This window comes from Colobus angolensis, unplaced genomic scaffold (genome assembly GCF_000951035.1).
Source record: "Colobus angolensis palliatus isolate OR3802 unplaced genomic scaffold, Cang.pa_1.0 Scaffold51, whole genome shotgun sequence".
NCBI classification, from domain to species: Eukaryota; Metazoa; Chordata; class Mammalia; order Primates; family Cercopithecidae; genus Colobus; species Colobus angolensis.
In genome coordinates, this window is record NW_012118599.1 from 10,812,484 (window position 1) to 10,826,218 (window position 13,735).

The window sequence follows — 13,735 nt, forward strand, 5'->3', positions numbered from 1 at the left end:
AAAAAAAAAAAAAAAAACCACAAATAAGGAAAACATAGACAATCCATTTCTTGAATCATCAAAATAATTTCAAAGGCATTTCACATATACAGGCAATTCATGTACACACAGACATACACAAAATACCCAGATGACCCATTAACATTCAAAAGATGCTCAACTTCATTGCTTATCAGACAAAAGCAAAAGATAATCTCAGAGATACTACACAGAGCTATCACAATGACTAAAATTAAGTCTGGGAAATATAAAGCTCTGGTAAGGATATGAAAGAAGGGGAACTGTCATGCGCCACTGGTGGAGTGTCGACTGGTACTGCCACTTCACTGCACTATTTGGTAGTATCTGCTAAAGCTAACAGGCCTCTCTGGGAGCAGTTCCACCCCAAGGCAGGCACCTAGCAGATATGAGTGCTCACATCTATCAAAATACTTGTACAATAATGTCCCCAGCAAAGTTGTTCGTCATAGCCATTAACTGGATACAGCCCCAAAGTCCTTCAACTATAGAATAAAGTGTGCTATCCTCACACAAAGGAATGTTACAAAGCAATAAGACACATAAGCCAGTGGTACGTAGGAACATGATGGATCTCAAAATCGTATTTTGAGCAAAAAAGAAAAACTAGACGTGAAAGAATACACAATGTATGACTCCTTTTAGCAAGCCGAGAAAGTCAAAACTGGCCTATATAAATAAAAATAATAGTGGCTGTTATGAAAACAACTTAGGACTGTAAGGTCCCCCACCCCAACCCCCAAACTAAGAAAGCACTAAGAGTTCAAAGAATGACTCAGACAAGTCCAGCGTGAGGAGTAGATGAGTTTATTAGGACTTACATACAGGGTACTCCAGGATGGCAGCAGGATAGCTCTAGAGATCTGCCCCGCCTCCTATCTATAAACTGCTTTTAAGCTAATTTTCTGGCTCTTTGCCTACATGTTTGAAAAATGCAACTGTTTTTCTTGGTAGGTCCTCAGATACTCTCCAGGATGTTTGGGTTCTCAGGGACACCTGCTCCTCAGCTCGGCACCAGGGTCTTGGCTCACTGCCTGGCCCTCAGAGTTCAGGCAACAGACTTACACCCTTCGGTAACCTGGTGGGGGAGCTGTCACAGTACAGTGGCTACCTTTGAGATGGTACTGCCTGAGAGGAGCCCTCTCATGTGGAAGCCTTCGGAGGTGCCATAAATATTCTACATCTCGATCCTGATCTCCATATGGATGTATACACATGTAAAATTCAGTTAAAATGTGTGCCATATACCACAGTAAGTTATACCTCGACTAAAATAAAAGCTGTTCTCCCTGAGAATGGAGAAGAAGGAACCTTTAGTTGTGACGGGGGTTTAGAATGTCCTCATACTAAAAACATAAGTCTCCCATCTCATGTCTATGAGATATTTCCATATATTCAAAGCCTTCATTTACAAATCTGTAAATAAGTGTTCCTTTTTAAATGAGAGAACACAGGATTTAGGCTCTGGGTGAAACACTGTTCATTCAAATAACAAACAAACTGTGTGCCTGACACTGGGTTTTCAGTGATGAACAAGGTAGCTTTTGTCCGTGGCATTTCAGGGAGAGGAGTCTAGCATGGAAAAGAGATAAGAAATAAGCAAATAATGGCCACAAATTCTCATAGGAGAATACAGTGAAGGAAACCAAAAGTACACTATGAGAATAGAGAATAAAAGTGGAGGATCACAGTCGGGGAAGGCCTCTCTAAAGAGGTAACATTTAAGCCGACCTGGAGGCTGGCCATGGAAATGCTGCAAGAAAAGCGTTCCAGGCAGCAGGGCTGAAGGCCGCGACTCTGGAAAGGCCTTGTCTTGTCGTGTTGGAGGAGCCTGAGGGATTTTGCTGGTATGGCTGAGATACAGGGAGTGAGGGTGAGCACAGTTTAGGATGAGGTTGGAAGGCAGGTGGCCGGGGGGCAGGCTCAGTAGAACCTATTATTAATAGGCCAGGCTAGGCGGTTTGAGATTCATTTTAAGGGTTTCAAAAAGGGAATTATATGACCCAATTCATCTGGTAAATCCTAACACAAACAAGAAGTTTCCTAACACAAAGCTATAGCCCAAAATGTCCAGATACTCTGTAGCGTTGGGGCTTGACTGATCTTGTCCACTTTAGACTTGAAGATAGCTTTCAATAGCTTCATGCTCCTCACTGCAATCTTATCTATTAATACCAGATGAATTCTCAATATCCAACATCAATATGCAGTGTCTTGTTGTGGTTCTGAAGTTTTTTTTTTTCTTCTCCTGCCCACGTCATTTACAAAGCCTCAGTGCAGAAAAGGGGGAACAGAGCAGGTGATAAAGGAAGATAAGTCAGTGATTCAGGGAAACATTCATTTAGCTGCTGGTACAGCGTGTCCCTGCCAGAAGCCACCATGCTGAGCGTCATTGAACATTTGGCAGGCTTTCCCCTTAAATTTATGCAATCTGAGAAAGGGAAAATTTCAAGCAAAAAGTTTTCTGTCAAGCTCATTCATCTGCACCTTTCAAAGAAAGTCTGGGGAAATGTTATTGGAGTTGATTCATGAGCTTTTTATGTCTCTAAAAGGAAGCCATATTTAAGGTTAGTCATGTGTATGTGTACGCAAGCACATTTGGTATAGGTTGGAAATAGGAAATCCAAAATAGGCGGAAATGGATGAAACACTGTGCTAAAGAGTTCATTCACAATACCTCCTTGATTCTTTTCTGTTATTTTCCATTCTCAACCAATAATTGAGTTAGAAAACTTTTAGGGTTGGACAGGACTATGGGGCCTTCTTGACTAGTTGCCATCATTAGGAAAATCATTACTGTTCCCCAAACAGTCTTTGGATTTGCCAGTAGGGTATTTTATTCTTAAAACAAGATTTATAGTTTCCCTACAAAGCTGCCAAGTTCAACACCTTGATAGTCCATCTGATGTGCTGTGGTGGATGCTGTAGTCCCAGCTCCCCATTTCAGAGTGGAAACACTCATAGCCCCCGATGCTGGGAGGGTTGGCTGGTTATGACCGGCTGCTGAGTAGCCAGGCATTGCTCTCAACTGGAGAGATGCTCCCCGCCAAGGTCTCACCCTCCTCAGGGACAGCCTGCATCCAGTGACTAGTCAAGGAAGGCCTTCCCTTGGGCCATTCCAGCTCCAGAGATATCCCCGTGGGATAGGCTGAGGTCCGGTATTTCAGTTCAACTCTGCCTTTATCCCTAACAGGTGAGGACTCCAAAGTCACCCCAGTAAACCTCCTGCATGTACATCTCCCTCTCAGAGTCTAAGTCCTGGAGAAACTAACCTAACACTTACATCATCCTCAATAGCCTTCTTCCATCACTTTTGAGTACCCTGGAATTATACAACTCTTTTCCGTCACTGCTGTTTCACTGCTGAATCACTGCTGTTTCATTCTTAAGATGGATTGGTTGTGCTAGCGGTTAGCAGATTTTCCAAAAGCAGCACAGCAAAGTTCTTCATGCTTTCTTTGTGTTGCCCTGCTGAGTTCAGGTGGGGGGTAGGTAGCGTAGACGTGCAAGTGACTTGGCACAAAGTTTCTTCCTCAGTGAAGAAAGGAGGGCTTCTCTCAACCATCCCGGTGGAGAGAGGAGGACAATGGATGCCTGTTCAGCTGTTGTCAGGGGCCTTCATGAAAAACACAGGTCTGGCCGGGCGCGGTGGCTCAAGCCTGTAATCCCAGCACTTTGGGAGGCCGAGACGGGTGGATCACGAGGTCAGGAGATCAAGACCATCCTGAGCTACACGGTGAAACCCCGTCTCTACTAAAAAAAATACAAAAAACTAGCCGGGCGAGATGGCGGGCGCCTGTAGTCCCAGCTACTCGGGAGGCTGAGGCAGGAGAATGGCGTAAACCTGGGAGGCGGAGCTTGCAGTGAGCCGAGATCGCGCCACTGCACTCCAGCCTGGCCGACAGAGCTAGACTCCATCTCCAAAAAAAAAAAAAAGAAAAACACAGGTCTATAACAGGGAGGGTAGAACCCAAATTCTGGCCCATGTGCCACCCTCAGCCCACCTCAAAAGATGTCACCACCTCCCTGTCACTCTTATATATGAGAAAGGGATGGGGATTGTGTATGTGACTTTAGACAAGTTACTAAAGTCCCTACAACTCAGTTTCCTCTCCTGTAAAATGGGCATGAAAATCTACCTTTGTCATGAAGACTTAATAAGATAATAACAGTAACAATTATTATTGGAGGGCCAGTTAATGACTACATTCACAAGTTTTACTGCCACGGGACCTAGGTTTAAACCCCAGCTCTGCTGCTTGGTAAACTTATGATTTTGGACAAGTTTTTTTAACCTAAGTTTTGGTTTGCACATCTATTAAATGTAAAGGATGATAGTATCTATCTCATAGAGTTAGGAGGGATTGAATGAGAAACAGCATCACATGCTATGTACATAGGAAGTCCTCACCCAAAGCTCTTTATGCATCAGGCCCCACATGGAGCACCTGGCATTGGTACCCTCGGTCTTCATGATGGCACCTTCATTGTTACCATTCTTCAGAAATAATAGCATTTATGGAGTGTTTATACTGTGTCAAGAGCTCTTGTAAGTTCTTTACATTCTTTTTTTTTTTTGAGATGGAGTTTCACTCTTGTTGGCCAGGCTGGAATGCAATGGCATGATCTCAGCTCACTGCAACCTCTGCCTCCCGGGTTCAAGCGATTCTTCTGCCTCAGCCTCCCCGAGTACCTGGGATTACAGGCATGCACCACCACACCTAGCTACTTTTATATTTTTAGTAGAGATGGAGTTTTACCATGTTGGTCAGGCTGGTCATGAACTCCCAACTTCAGGTGGTCCGCCTGCCTTGGCCTCCCAAAGTGCTGGGATTATAGGCTTGAGCCACTGCACCTGGCCAAGTTCTTTACATTCTTATTTAATTCTCTCTATGATCTTATGATGAAGGCACTGATATCCACATTTTACATGTGAGGCAACTAAAGCCCAGAAAAGTTAAGTCTTTGGTACTCAAAGCATGTTATATGCACTGCAGCATCTGCATCTGCATGCCCCGGGAGCTGGTTAGAGACGCAGAGTCTCAAGCGCCCCCCTGACCTACTGAAACAGAATCTGCCCTTTAACAAGATCCTCCCTTCATTCCCAGCACTTTAAAGTTTAAGAAGCACTCAAGGTCAAGGGCCTGATATATCCCTAGCAGGGCTATGATTGCAGAGCATGTACTTTTAACTGCCTCTGTGTATGAAATGCCCATCAAAACAAGAAGTGCTCAAAGCATATAATTTTCCTTCCCCCAGCAATTCATTTGACTGAGATTCCTCCTCTGTTCCTGTCCACAGTCCATTCTTACCCACTGTGCTGGCCTTGCTGTTTTTGATAGAATCTCCAGGTATTGCTGCTATGCTCCAGGTTTTGATAACGTTCTACCCAGGGTCATTCCAAAGATCTCTATTAAAAGTGCTTCTGAATAAGCTATAATGTGATTTCCAGAAAGGGAATTATCCCAGGAGCACATCAGTGTTCTGAGAAGCAGCCACTCCTAGCATTACTGGGAGTAACAGGATGGTCTCAGACAGGCATGAGAGCCAGAAGCTATCATGTGGATAATCTTTCCCTGATAATGAAGGCAATCAGGAGAAAAGAAGAGTTGAAATGCTGAAAGAGAAGAAGAAGGATGGGAAGTGAGTTTAATGTTATTATTTGAGCACCTGGATCAAACCATACCTGATGCTCATATCCCCTAGACTTTTCAGATGCATGCAGCAACAGATTTTTCTCTTTCTCAAACAAGCTTAAGTTGGGTTTCTTCACTCTCCACTGAGTGACTGACTGAAAAATAAAGAAAATGTAATAGACACGTATGTAAAGTCCTATATTTAATTTTTTTTGAGACAGGGCCTCACTCTGTCACCCAGACTGGAGTCCAGTGGTGTGATCATAGCTCACTGAAGCCTCAACCTCCTAGGTTCAATGGATTCTCCCACCTCAGCCCCTCCAAGGTAGTTGGTACTACAGGTGTGTACCACCACACCTGGCTAATTTTTTTGTATTTTATTTGTAAAGATGGGGTCTCACTATGTTGCTCAGGCTAGACAACTCCTGGGCTCAAGTGATCCTCCTGCCTCAGCCTCTGAAAGTGCTAGGATTACAAGTATGAGCCACCATGCCCGGTCACTATTTGTTTCAAAAATGCAAATGCACAGGGAGAAAGAGAATAGTTTGGAGAAGAGATAATATAATAGAAGTTTGAGAGCCTTAATTAATCAGCAACTCAGTATGTGTAAATACAGGGGAAGGGCAAAATCTGCTTTCTATGAGTTTCTGTTTAAAATGGTAGAGGAAGCACATATATTTATTGCCCATCCAATCCCCAGAAATCTCTTGGAAATTACACAGAAAGTCATCAAAGGAAATATATATATATAATAGCCCTGGAACCCAATAAAGGGTATCAACAGCCGTCTAGAAAATCCAAGTCACTTCTGGAATGCAGAAAGAAGATTAACAGAGAAACTAGAACTGATAAGGCCTCAACAGAAAACATGGACAGATGAAGGCTACAGCGGATGTGGGAGTCATTCTTTCCAGCCGCGTCTAAGAGGCAATTCAAGCTTAGAGTCAAAAACTATAAAAAGAAGTGGGCAGAAAGTCTTTATTGCACCTTCACACTTGCATGATAGCTTGGTTTGTGGAAATTGATTCAGTGTTTTGATGGCATCACTCCATTGCTTTCTAGCTTCTAGAAGCCTCGTGTCATTCTAAATTCTGACTGTTTTATGTAAACTATATATTCTCCTGGAAACTTTTAGGGCTGCTTTGTCTCAACTGCTCTGAGCTTCATGTATTTGATTCCTTATAAATCCTTTCAATCTAGAAATTCATATCCTTCCATTGTGGACATTTTTTCTTGAAGAGAGTATACTAGTTCATTCTCGTGCTGCTATCAAAGACATACCCAACTGGGTAATTTATAAAGGAAAGAGGTTTAATGGACTCACAGTTCAGCATGGCTGGGGAGGCCTCACAATAACGGCAAAACGCAAAGGAGAAGCATAGGCACGTCTCACATACTGGAAGGCAAAAGAGAACTTGTGCAGAGGAACTCCCGTTTATAAAACCATCAGATCTTTTGAGACGTTTTCACTACCATGAGAACAGTACAGGAGAAAGCAGCCCCATGATGCAAGTATCTCCACCTTGCCCTGTCCTTCACATGTGCTGTTTATTATGACTCAAGATGATATTTAGGTTGGGACACAGGAAACCATACCAAACAGCTTATTTGAAACTTTCATCCCCTATATCTGTCTCACTGTTTCCTCCTATTATTTGAAGGATATCTACTAGTTGGACCTTAAGTCTTCCAAAATTATGCTCAAATTCCTGTTTTCTTTCTCTACAATTTTCTATCTCTTTGACTTTTTGGCTCTATTTTTCTGGGAAATTTCTGCAACATTATCTTTCAACACTTTTATTTATTTATTTTTCTTTCCATTGACATGTATTTAATTTCTGAGAGGATTTTTTATTCCTGAATGTTTCTTTTCTATTACCTCCTGTTTTTTTCTTTTTTTCTTTCTTTCTTTCTTTTTTTTTTTTTTTTCACTCTGTTACCCAGCCTGGAGTCCAGTGGCACGATCATGGTTTACTGCAACCTCGACCTTCCTAGGCTCAGGTTATCCTTCTGTCTCAGCCTCACAAGTACCTGGCTACAAGTATACGCCAACATCTATGGCTAATTTTTGTATTTTTTGCAGAGATGGGGTTTCTCCATGTTATTCAGGCTGGTCTCGAACTCCTGTGTTCAAGTGATCTTCCTGTCTTGGCCTCCCAGAATGCTGGGATTACAGGCATGAACCACCATGCCCGGCACCACCTTGTCTTGTATTATGAATACAATATCTTCTTTTATCACTCTGAAGATAGTATTTTTGTTCATTGTGTTCTTATTTCCTTCACAATATTTTTTCTTATTTCCTTTTTTCTTTATTGTTTTTCTTCCTTTTTCATTATTTCTCTTTCTCTCTCAGCTCTATCTCTATCTCTATCTCTATCTCTCTCTTCCTGTTTGAACAGTGGTTCTTAATAGGAAGATATTTTAGTCCCAAGGGCAATGTTTGGAGATGTATTTGGTTGTCTGTCACAACTGGGAATTTGCACTACCGGGATCCAGTAGGTAGAGGCCAGGGATGCTGCTAAATATCTTGCAATGCACAGCACAACAAGGATTATTCAGACCCAAATATCAGTAGTGTTGAGATTAGAAAAACTTTGTTTAGAGGCTTTTCTCGAACGTCTTATTGTCCTTGATTCCTCGCTTATATTTTAGGGGAAACACTGAAAAGTGTGATTGGATTGATTGTGTGATGATGAGTGGAGCTTGCTGGCTGTGAATTTCATGGTGGGTTGATCTGGATATGCAGTTTCACTGTGGGACTTCTTTCTATGTTTATAGCTTTTCTCTTTGGCTAATCAGTTTATTCAGAGAAGAGTCATTCAATCTCCTGCCTGGAGAGTTTAAGTCTAGTGGCCAATATTCTAGGAGCTTACAGAAAAGTGAGCAACCCAGTATGTAGAGTGTCTTCAGTACAGTCTCATACCCACTTCAGCTGTATCTGGCATCCCTAGTACCCAATTTTCCTAGTTTGGTCTCTGCAGGGAATCTGGCCTCTAGTCATCTTCTCAGGTAGAAAGAGGATGGGAGGGTGATCTAGGATTCTAGTTACCTCTTATGATATATGTCAATCTCTTTTTAGTCCTACCTTCACCCCACTTTCAGAGTTACCTGGTACCTATAATTCTGGAGCTTCTTTCCTTTGTATCATCCCCCTAGGTTGCCTCTTGAGGAGGCTGATGCAAAGAAACTGCTTAGATTTCAGCTGTCTCTAATCTGTGAAGTAAGCAACAAACTTTCTTTGGCATTCTAGCTTCCAAAATGTCAGTGCTACTCTTCCTGTCCTTGTGGGCTTATAACATTCTTCCTTTTTCTAACAAGATTTTGAAGACAGCAAAAATAAACTATGAGTTTAATTGACCATTTGCAGCCAGAAATCTGAATGACTTTCTTTCATAGTCATTTTCTTCACCAGAAATATCATTGATTATCTCCTAGACTGCCTGAGGACTCAGAGTCCTCTTGAAAGAAACGTTCTACTTCATACTCATTCATACTCTGTAATCTCTGCAGAATTACACAATTCTTGAAGAGACTTGCAGTTCTTCTCTCAATGGGATGTGTCACAGTAAGAAATGTGTCAGAGATGAGACAAGCAAATGTAGCCAGAGATGAGATAAGCAAATGTAGACGTTAAATCTCTATCAGTTTCCCATAAATGGTAACGGTGCTGGGAGAAAGTTTTCTAACAGCCTATACTTTTCTCAAGGCCTTACAGGTGACATCCTTTAAAACAGTAACCTACCCTGGCCTACAGAAGTGTATTATCTATTTTGTTGTTTTGTTACAACTCATAATCCCTAGATATCTCTCATTCAGGCCCGTGGCTAGACCCCCGCTATCTACTGGTAGTGCCAAGACATGTTGAAAAGATGACATCGAGGAAAACAAACCAGAGAAAAGTTAGCATCCAGCTCTGTTCACTTAGGGAATATCAACTAATATTTGTATTAAATATTTTGTTCCCCGTGCTGTCCTTGACATGAATTTTTCCTCAATTAAACCTCAAGACCATCTCATAAAGTTGATTCTTATTATTATTCCTTCATTTTTAAGATGATGAAGCGTAGATGAGCAAAAGTTAAATAAATAGCTTAAAGCTTCAAGGTCAGGTAATCTGAGTCCAGAGCCTACAGTTTTCAGCACCGCACTGCACCCCACGCTTGGACGAGGAGAAGAAACAGTAGAGTGGCCACAGCTACAGCCAGCCTGTACATTGTCATCGTGCCTCAGGGTTTATAAAATGCTGTCATACATGTTGTAGTATTTGAACTCATTTAACACCACAGGAAGCTAGCTAATGCCAAGAGTGAAGTATCCTACACCAGAGAGCTTGGCAGAAATAAAACAAAGAATGAAACCTCTGGGAGGCTGAAAGGAGTGCTTAGGCATTGCTGTTCACTCCTATCCTTGTATGAGCCTTAGCCCTGCTGTGTCTGTTATCAGCTCAGCGATTTCCACCATAGCACGCAGTCTCGGTCTGGGTTTGCGTGGAACATTGTTTCTGTTCCTGGAACGGTGGGCAGAACGCCAGGAGTGACGTGCTCAGGTAAGTTGAGCTGGGATCCTTGCTGGCTCTCCTTGCTATGCTTTGTTTCTGAATTGTACAGTGGAGGGTAGTATTGGGATCCTTGATTCATAGATCCACAGGCAGAAAGAAAAATGAGAAAGACTAGGGCTCAGTGTCCTATGCTCAGACAGGGCTGTATCAGATCTATTCAGGCCCAGAGGTAGCTAACCTACCAGTCATAAATACTAGAGGAAAATCTTAACAAAATAACTGAGGTATAAAAGTGTAGATGTGTAAAATGTGGGTCACTATTTTGTTTTTGTTTTTGTTTTTGTGACATGGTCTTACTCTGGTACCCAGGCTGGAGTACAATGGCATGATCACAGCTCACTATAGCCTCGACCTCCTGGGCTCAGGTGATCCTCCCACCTCAGCCTCCCAAGTAGCTGGGACCACAAGTGCATGCCACTGTGTCTGGCTAATTTTTGTGTTTTTTGTACAGAGAGGGTTTCACCATATTGCCCAGGCTGGTCTTGAACTCCTGGGCTCAAGTGACGTGCCTACCTCCGCCTCCCATAATGCTAGGATCAAGATTAAGGAGTGACTGGGTAGGTCCAAGCAGCTAGCCAAACATGGGTTCTGCAGGTCCGGCTGTGATTTTATGCCACTGGTGCTGGCGGTTGTCTTCTCCGGGTTAAATATCAATAGGGACAACTCTGGGTTTTATGGCTGTCTAAGGACCACAGCAAAGATTCAAGGAATCTCTGTGTGGTTGTCAGCCCAATTCAGGAAGATGAGGTCGGGGTGATTCTAAGAACATGGAAACACCCCTTCCCCTTCTCTGCTTCTGGGGACAGGTTGCCTCTCATTACCCACTGGGGCTTTCCTTCCCTGCCCTTTCTTCCTCTCTCTTTCCTGTTCTCTTGAAGATAAAAGTTGGAGCCTGCTCCCGTTTGTGTATGGGAGCTTGGCAAAAGATGGGAGCCAATAACCAAATGCCTACTTCATATTATCTCAGGTGCCTCATAGTGGAGTTTTGCAGTACTCTGTTTTAGTTTTAAGCTTACCTGAGCTACTTCTATCAATTCTTAAACAACTCTGCCATAAAGAAATCTTTGCGAGAATTCTACCACTGAACCACCCATGCACCCATAAGAAAGTGTTTTTGGTTGGTGGCTATCTTTTATTTTTTTTTTTTTTTGAGACGGAGTCTCGCTCTGTCGCCCAGGCTGGAGTGCAGTGGCCAGATCTCAGCTCACTGCAAGCTCCGCTTCCCGGGTTTACGCCATTCTCCTGCCTCAGCCTCCCGAGTAGCTGGGACTATAGGCGCCAGCCACCTTGCCCGGCTAGCTTTTTGTATTTTTTTTTAGTAGAGACGGGGTTTCACCGTGTTAGCCAGGATGGTCTCAAACTCCTGACCTCGTGATCTGCCCGTCTCAGCCTCCCAAAGTGCTGGGATTACAGGCTTGAGCCACCGCTACCATCAGAGTGAACAGGCAACCTACAGAATGGGAGAAAATTTTTGCAATCTACTCATCTGACAAAGGGCTAATATCCAGAATCTACAAAGAACTCAAACAAATATACAAGAAAAAAACAAACAACCCCATCAAAAAGTGGGGAAAGGATATGAACAGACATTTCTCAAAAGAAGACATTCATACAGCCAACAGACACATGAAAAAATGCTCATCATCACTCGCCATCAGAGAAATGCAAATCAAAACCACAATGAGATACCATCTCACACCAGTTAGAATGGCCATCATTAAAAAATCAGGAAATAACAGGTGTTGGAGAGGATGTGGAGAAATAGGAACACTTTTACACTGTTGGTGGGATTGTGAACTAGTTCAACCATTATGGAAAACAGTATGGCAATTCCTCAAGGATCTAGAACTAGGTGTACCATATGACCCAGCCATCCCACTGCTGGGTATATACCCAAAGGATTATAAATTATTCTACTACAAAGACACATGCACACGTATGTTTATTGCGGCACTATTCACAATAGCAAAGACTTGGAATCAACCCAAATGTCCATCTGTGACAGACTGGATTAAGAAAATGTGGCACATATACACCATGGAATACTATGCAGCCATAAAAAAGGATGAGTTTGCGTCCTTTGTAGGGACATGGATGCAGCTGGAAACCATCATTCTTAGCAAACTATCACAAGAAGAGAAAACCAAACACCGCATGTTCTCACTCATAGGTGGGAACTGAACAATGAGATCACTTGGACTCGGGAAGGGGAACAGCACACACTGGGGCCTATCATAGGGAGGGGGGAGGGGGGAGGGATTGCATTGGGGAGTTATACCTGATATAAATGATGAATTGATGGGTGCTGACGAGTTGATGGGTGCAGCACACCAACATGGCACAAGTATACATATGTAACAAACCTGCACGTTATGCACATGTACCCTAGAACTTAAAGTATAATAATAAAAAAAAAAAAGAAATCTTTGCCTTTTACCTAGCAGGTATCCTGTTTTACTTTAGACTGCATCCTCTTATTAGTTCTCAGGGAAGGGAAGTGTGATCTTTCTAGTGATTCTTTTATACATAATTGTGTGGTTACATAACTGTTTCCTGTGTTGACCATATCCCTCAGCAAGCACATGGTAAACGCTTTGAGAATAAGGATGGTGTCTTACCCTTCTTAGCTTCACCCACAGTACCTGACTGTATGATGGATATCTACTAGGTGTTCAGTAAATATTTGATAGAAGAAGTGGGTGAATGAATCAGATGATTTATTAAATAGATAATTTAACTCAGATTGTTTATCCTTATAAATCTTTTTTATTGGCAACACTTTTATTTTTCCTTACACAGTGGTGTGTTGCTGGGGCCTAATGTTCTCACATAATGGTAGAAAACCAAAATTTGTTATCATCTCTTTGAAGAATTGAGAATTCTGTACAAAAAAAAAGAAAAAGAAAAAAACTTACATAAATTAAAAGGATGAATACATTTACGGGTGTAAATGTAAACCGCTTCCAACTCAAAGCAAGTAACAGCCCACTGTGGTCCAGTAGGAAAAGATCAGCTAAGAAAGGAAACTGGGTCCTACGGCTTGGACTTTTCCAACCCTGACAGACCAGCAGGACAGAAACAACTGGTTCAGAAGCCCTTGCCAGCCTCTAGAGAAATCCCAGGACACTCAGCCCTGACACATTAGTACCCTGCACAGATCAGAGACTGCTGGCCACACAGACTTACCAAGCCACAGACTTGTCTTCCACAAGCACGTTCTTACCTCAGCCATGAAGTGACGAAGCCACACGTACTAAGGGTTGAAATCAAAGATATGTACAGGGTATTAAACAAATAACCAAGGGCAACAGTTAACTGGAATACAAGGTTAAAATCAGCAACAAGTTCTATGTTCCAGTGCTGATATCAGATACAAGCTTCAAGGACAATTTCTTTTCAAAGGCTTATTCCAGTATTGTGAGGATAGCATGAGGTGTATGCATTTTCCATGGGCAAATTTATACTTCTGAATTAACCCATGCAGCAAATGCTATGCATCTGCTATCTGCTTGCAATCCAT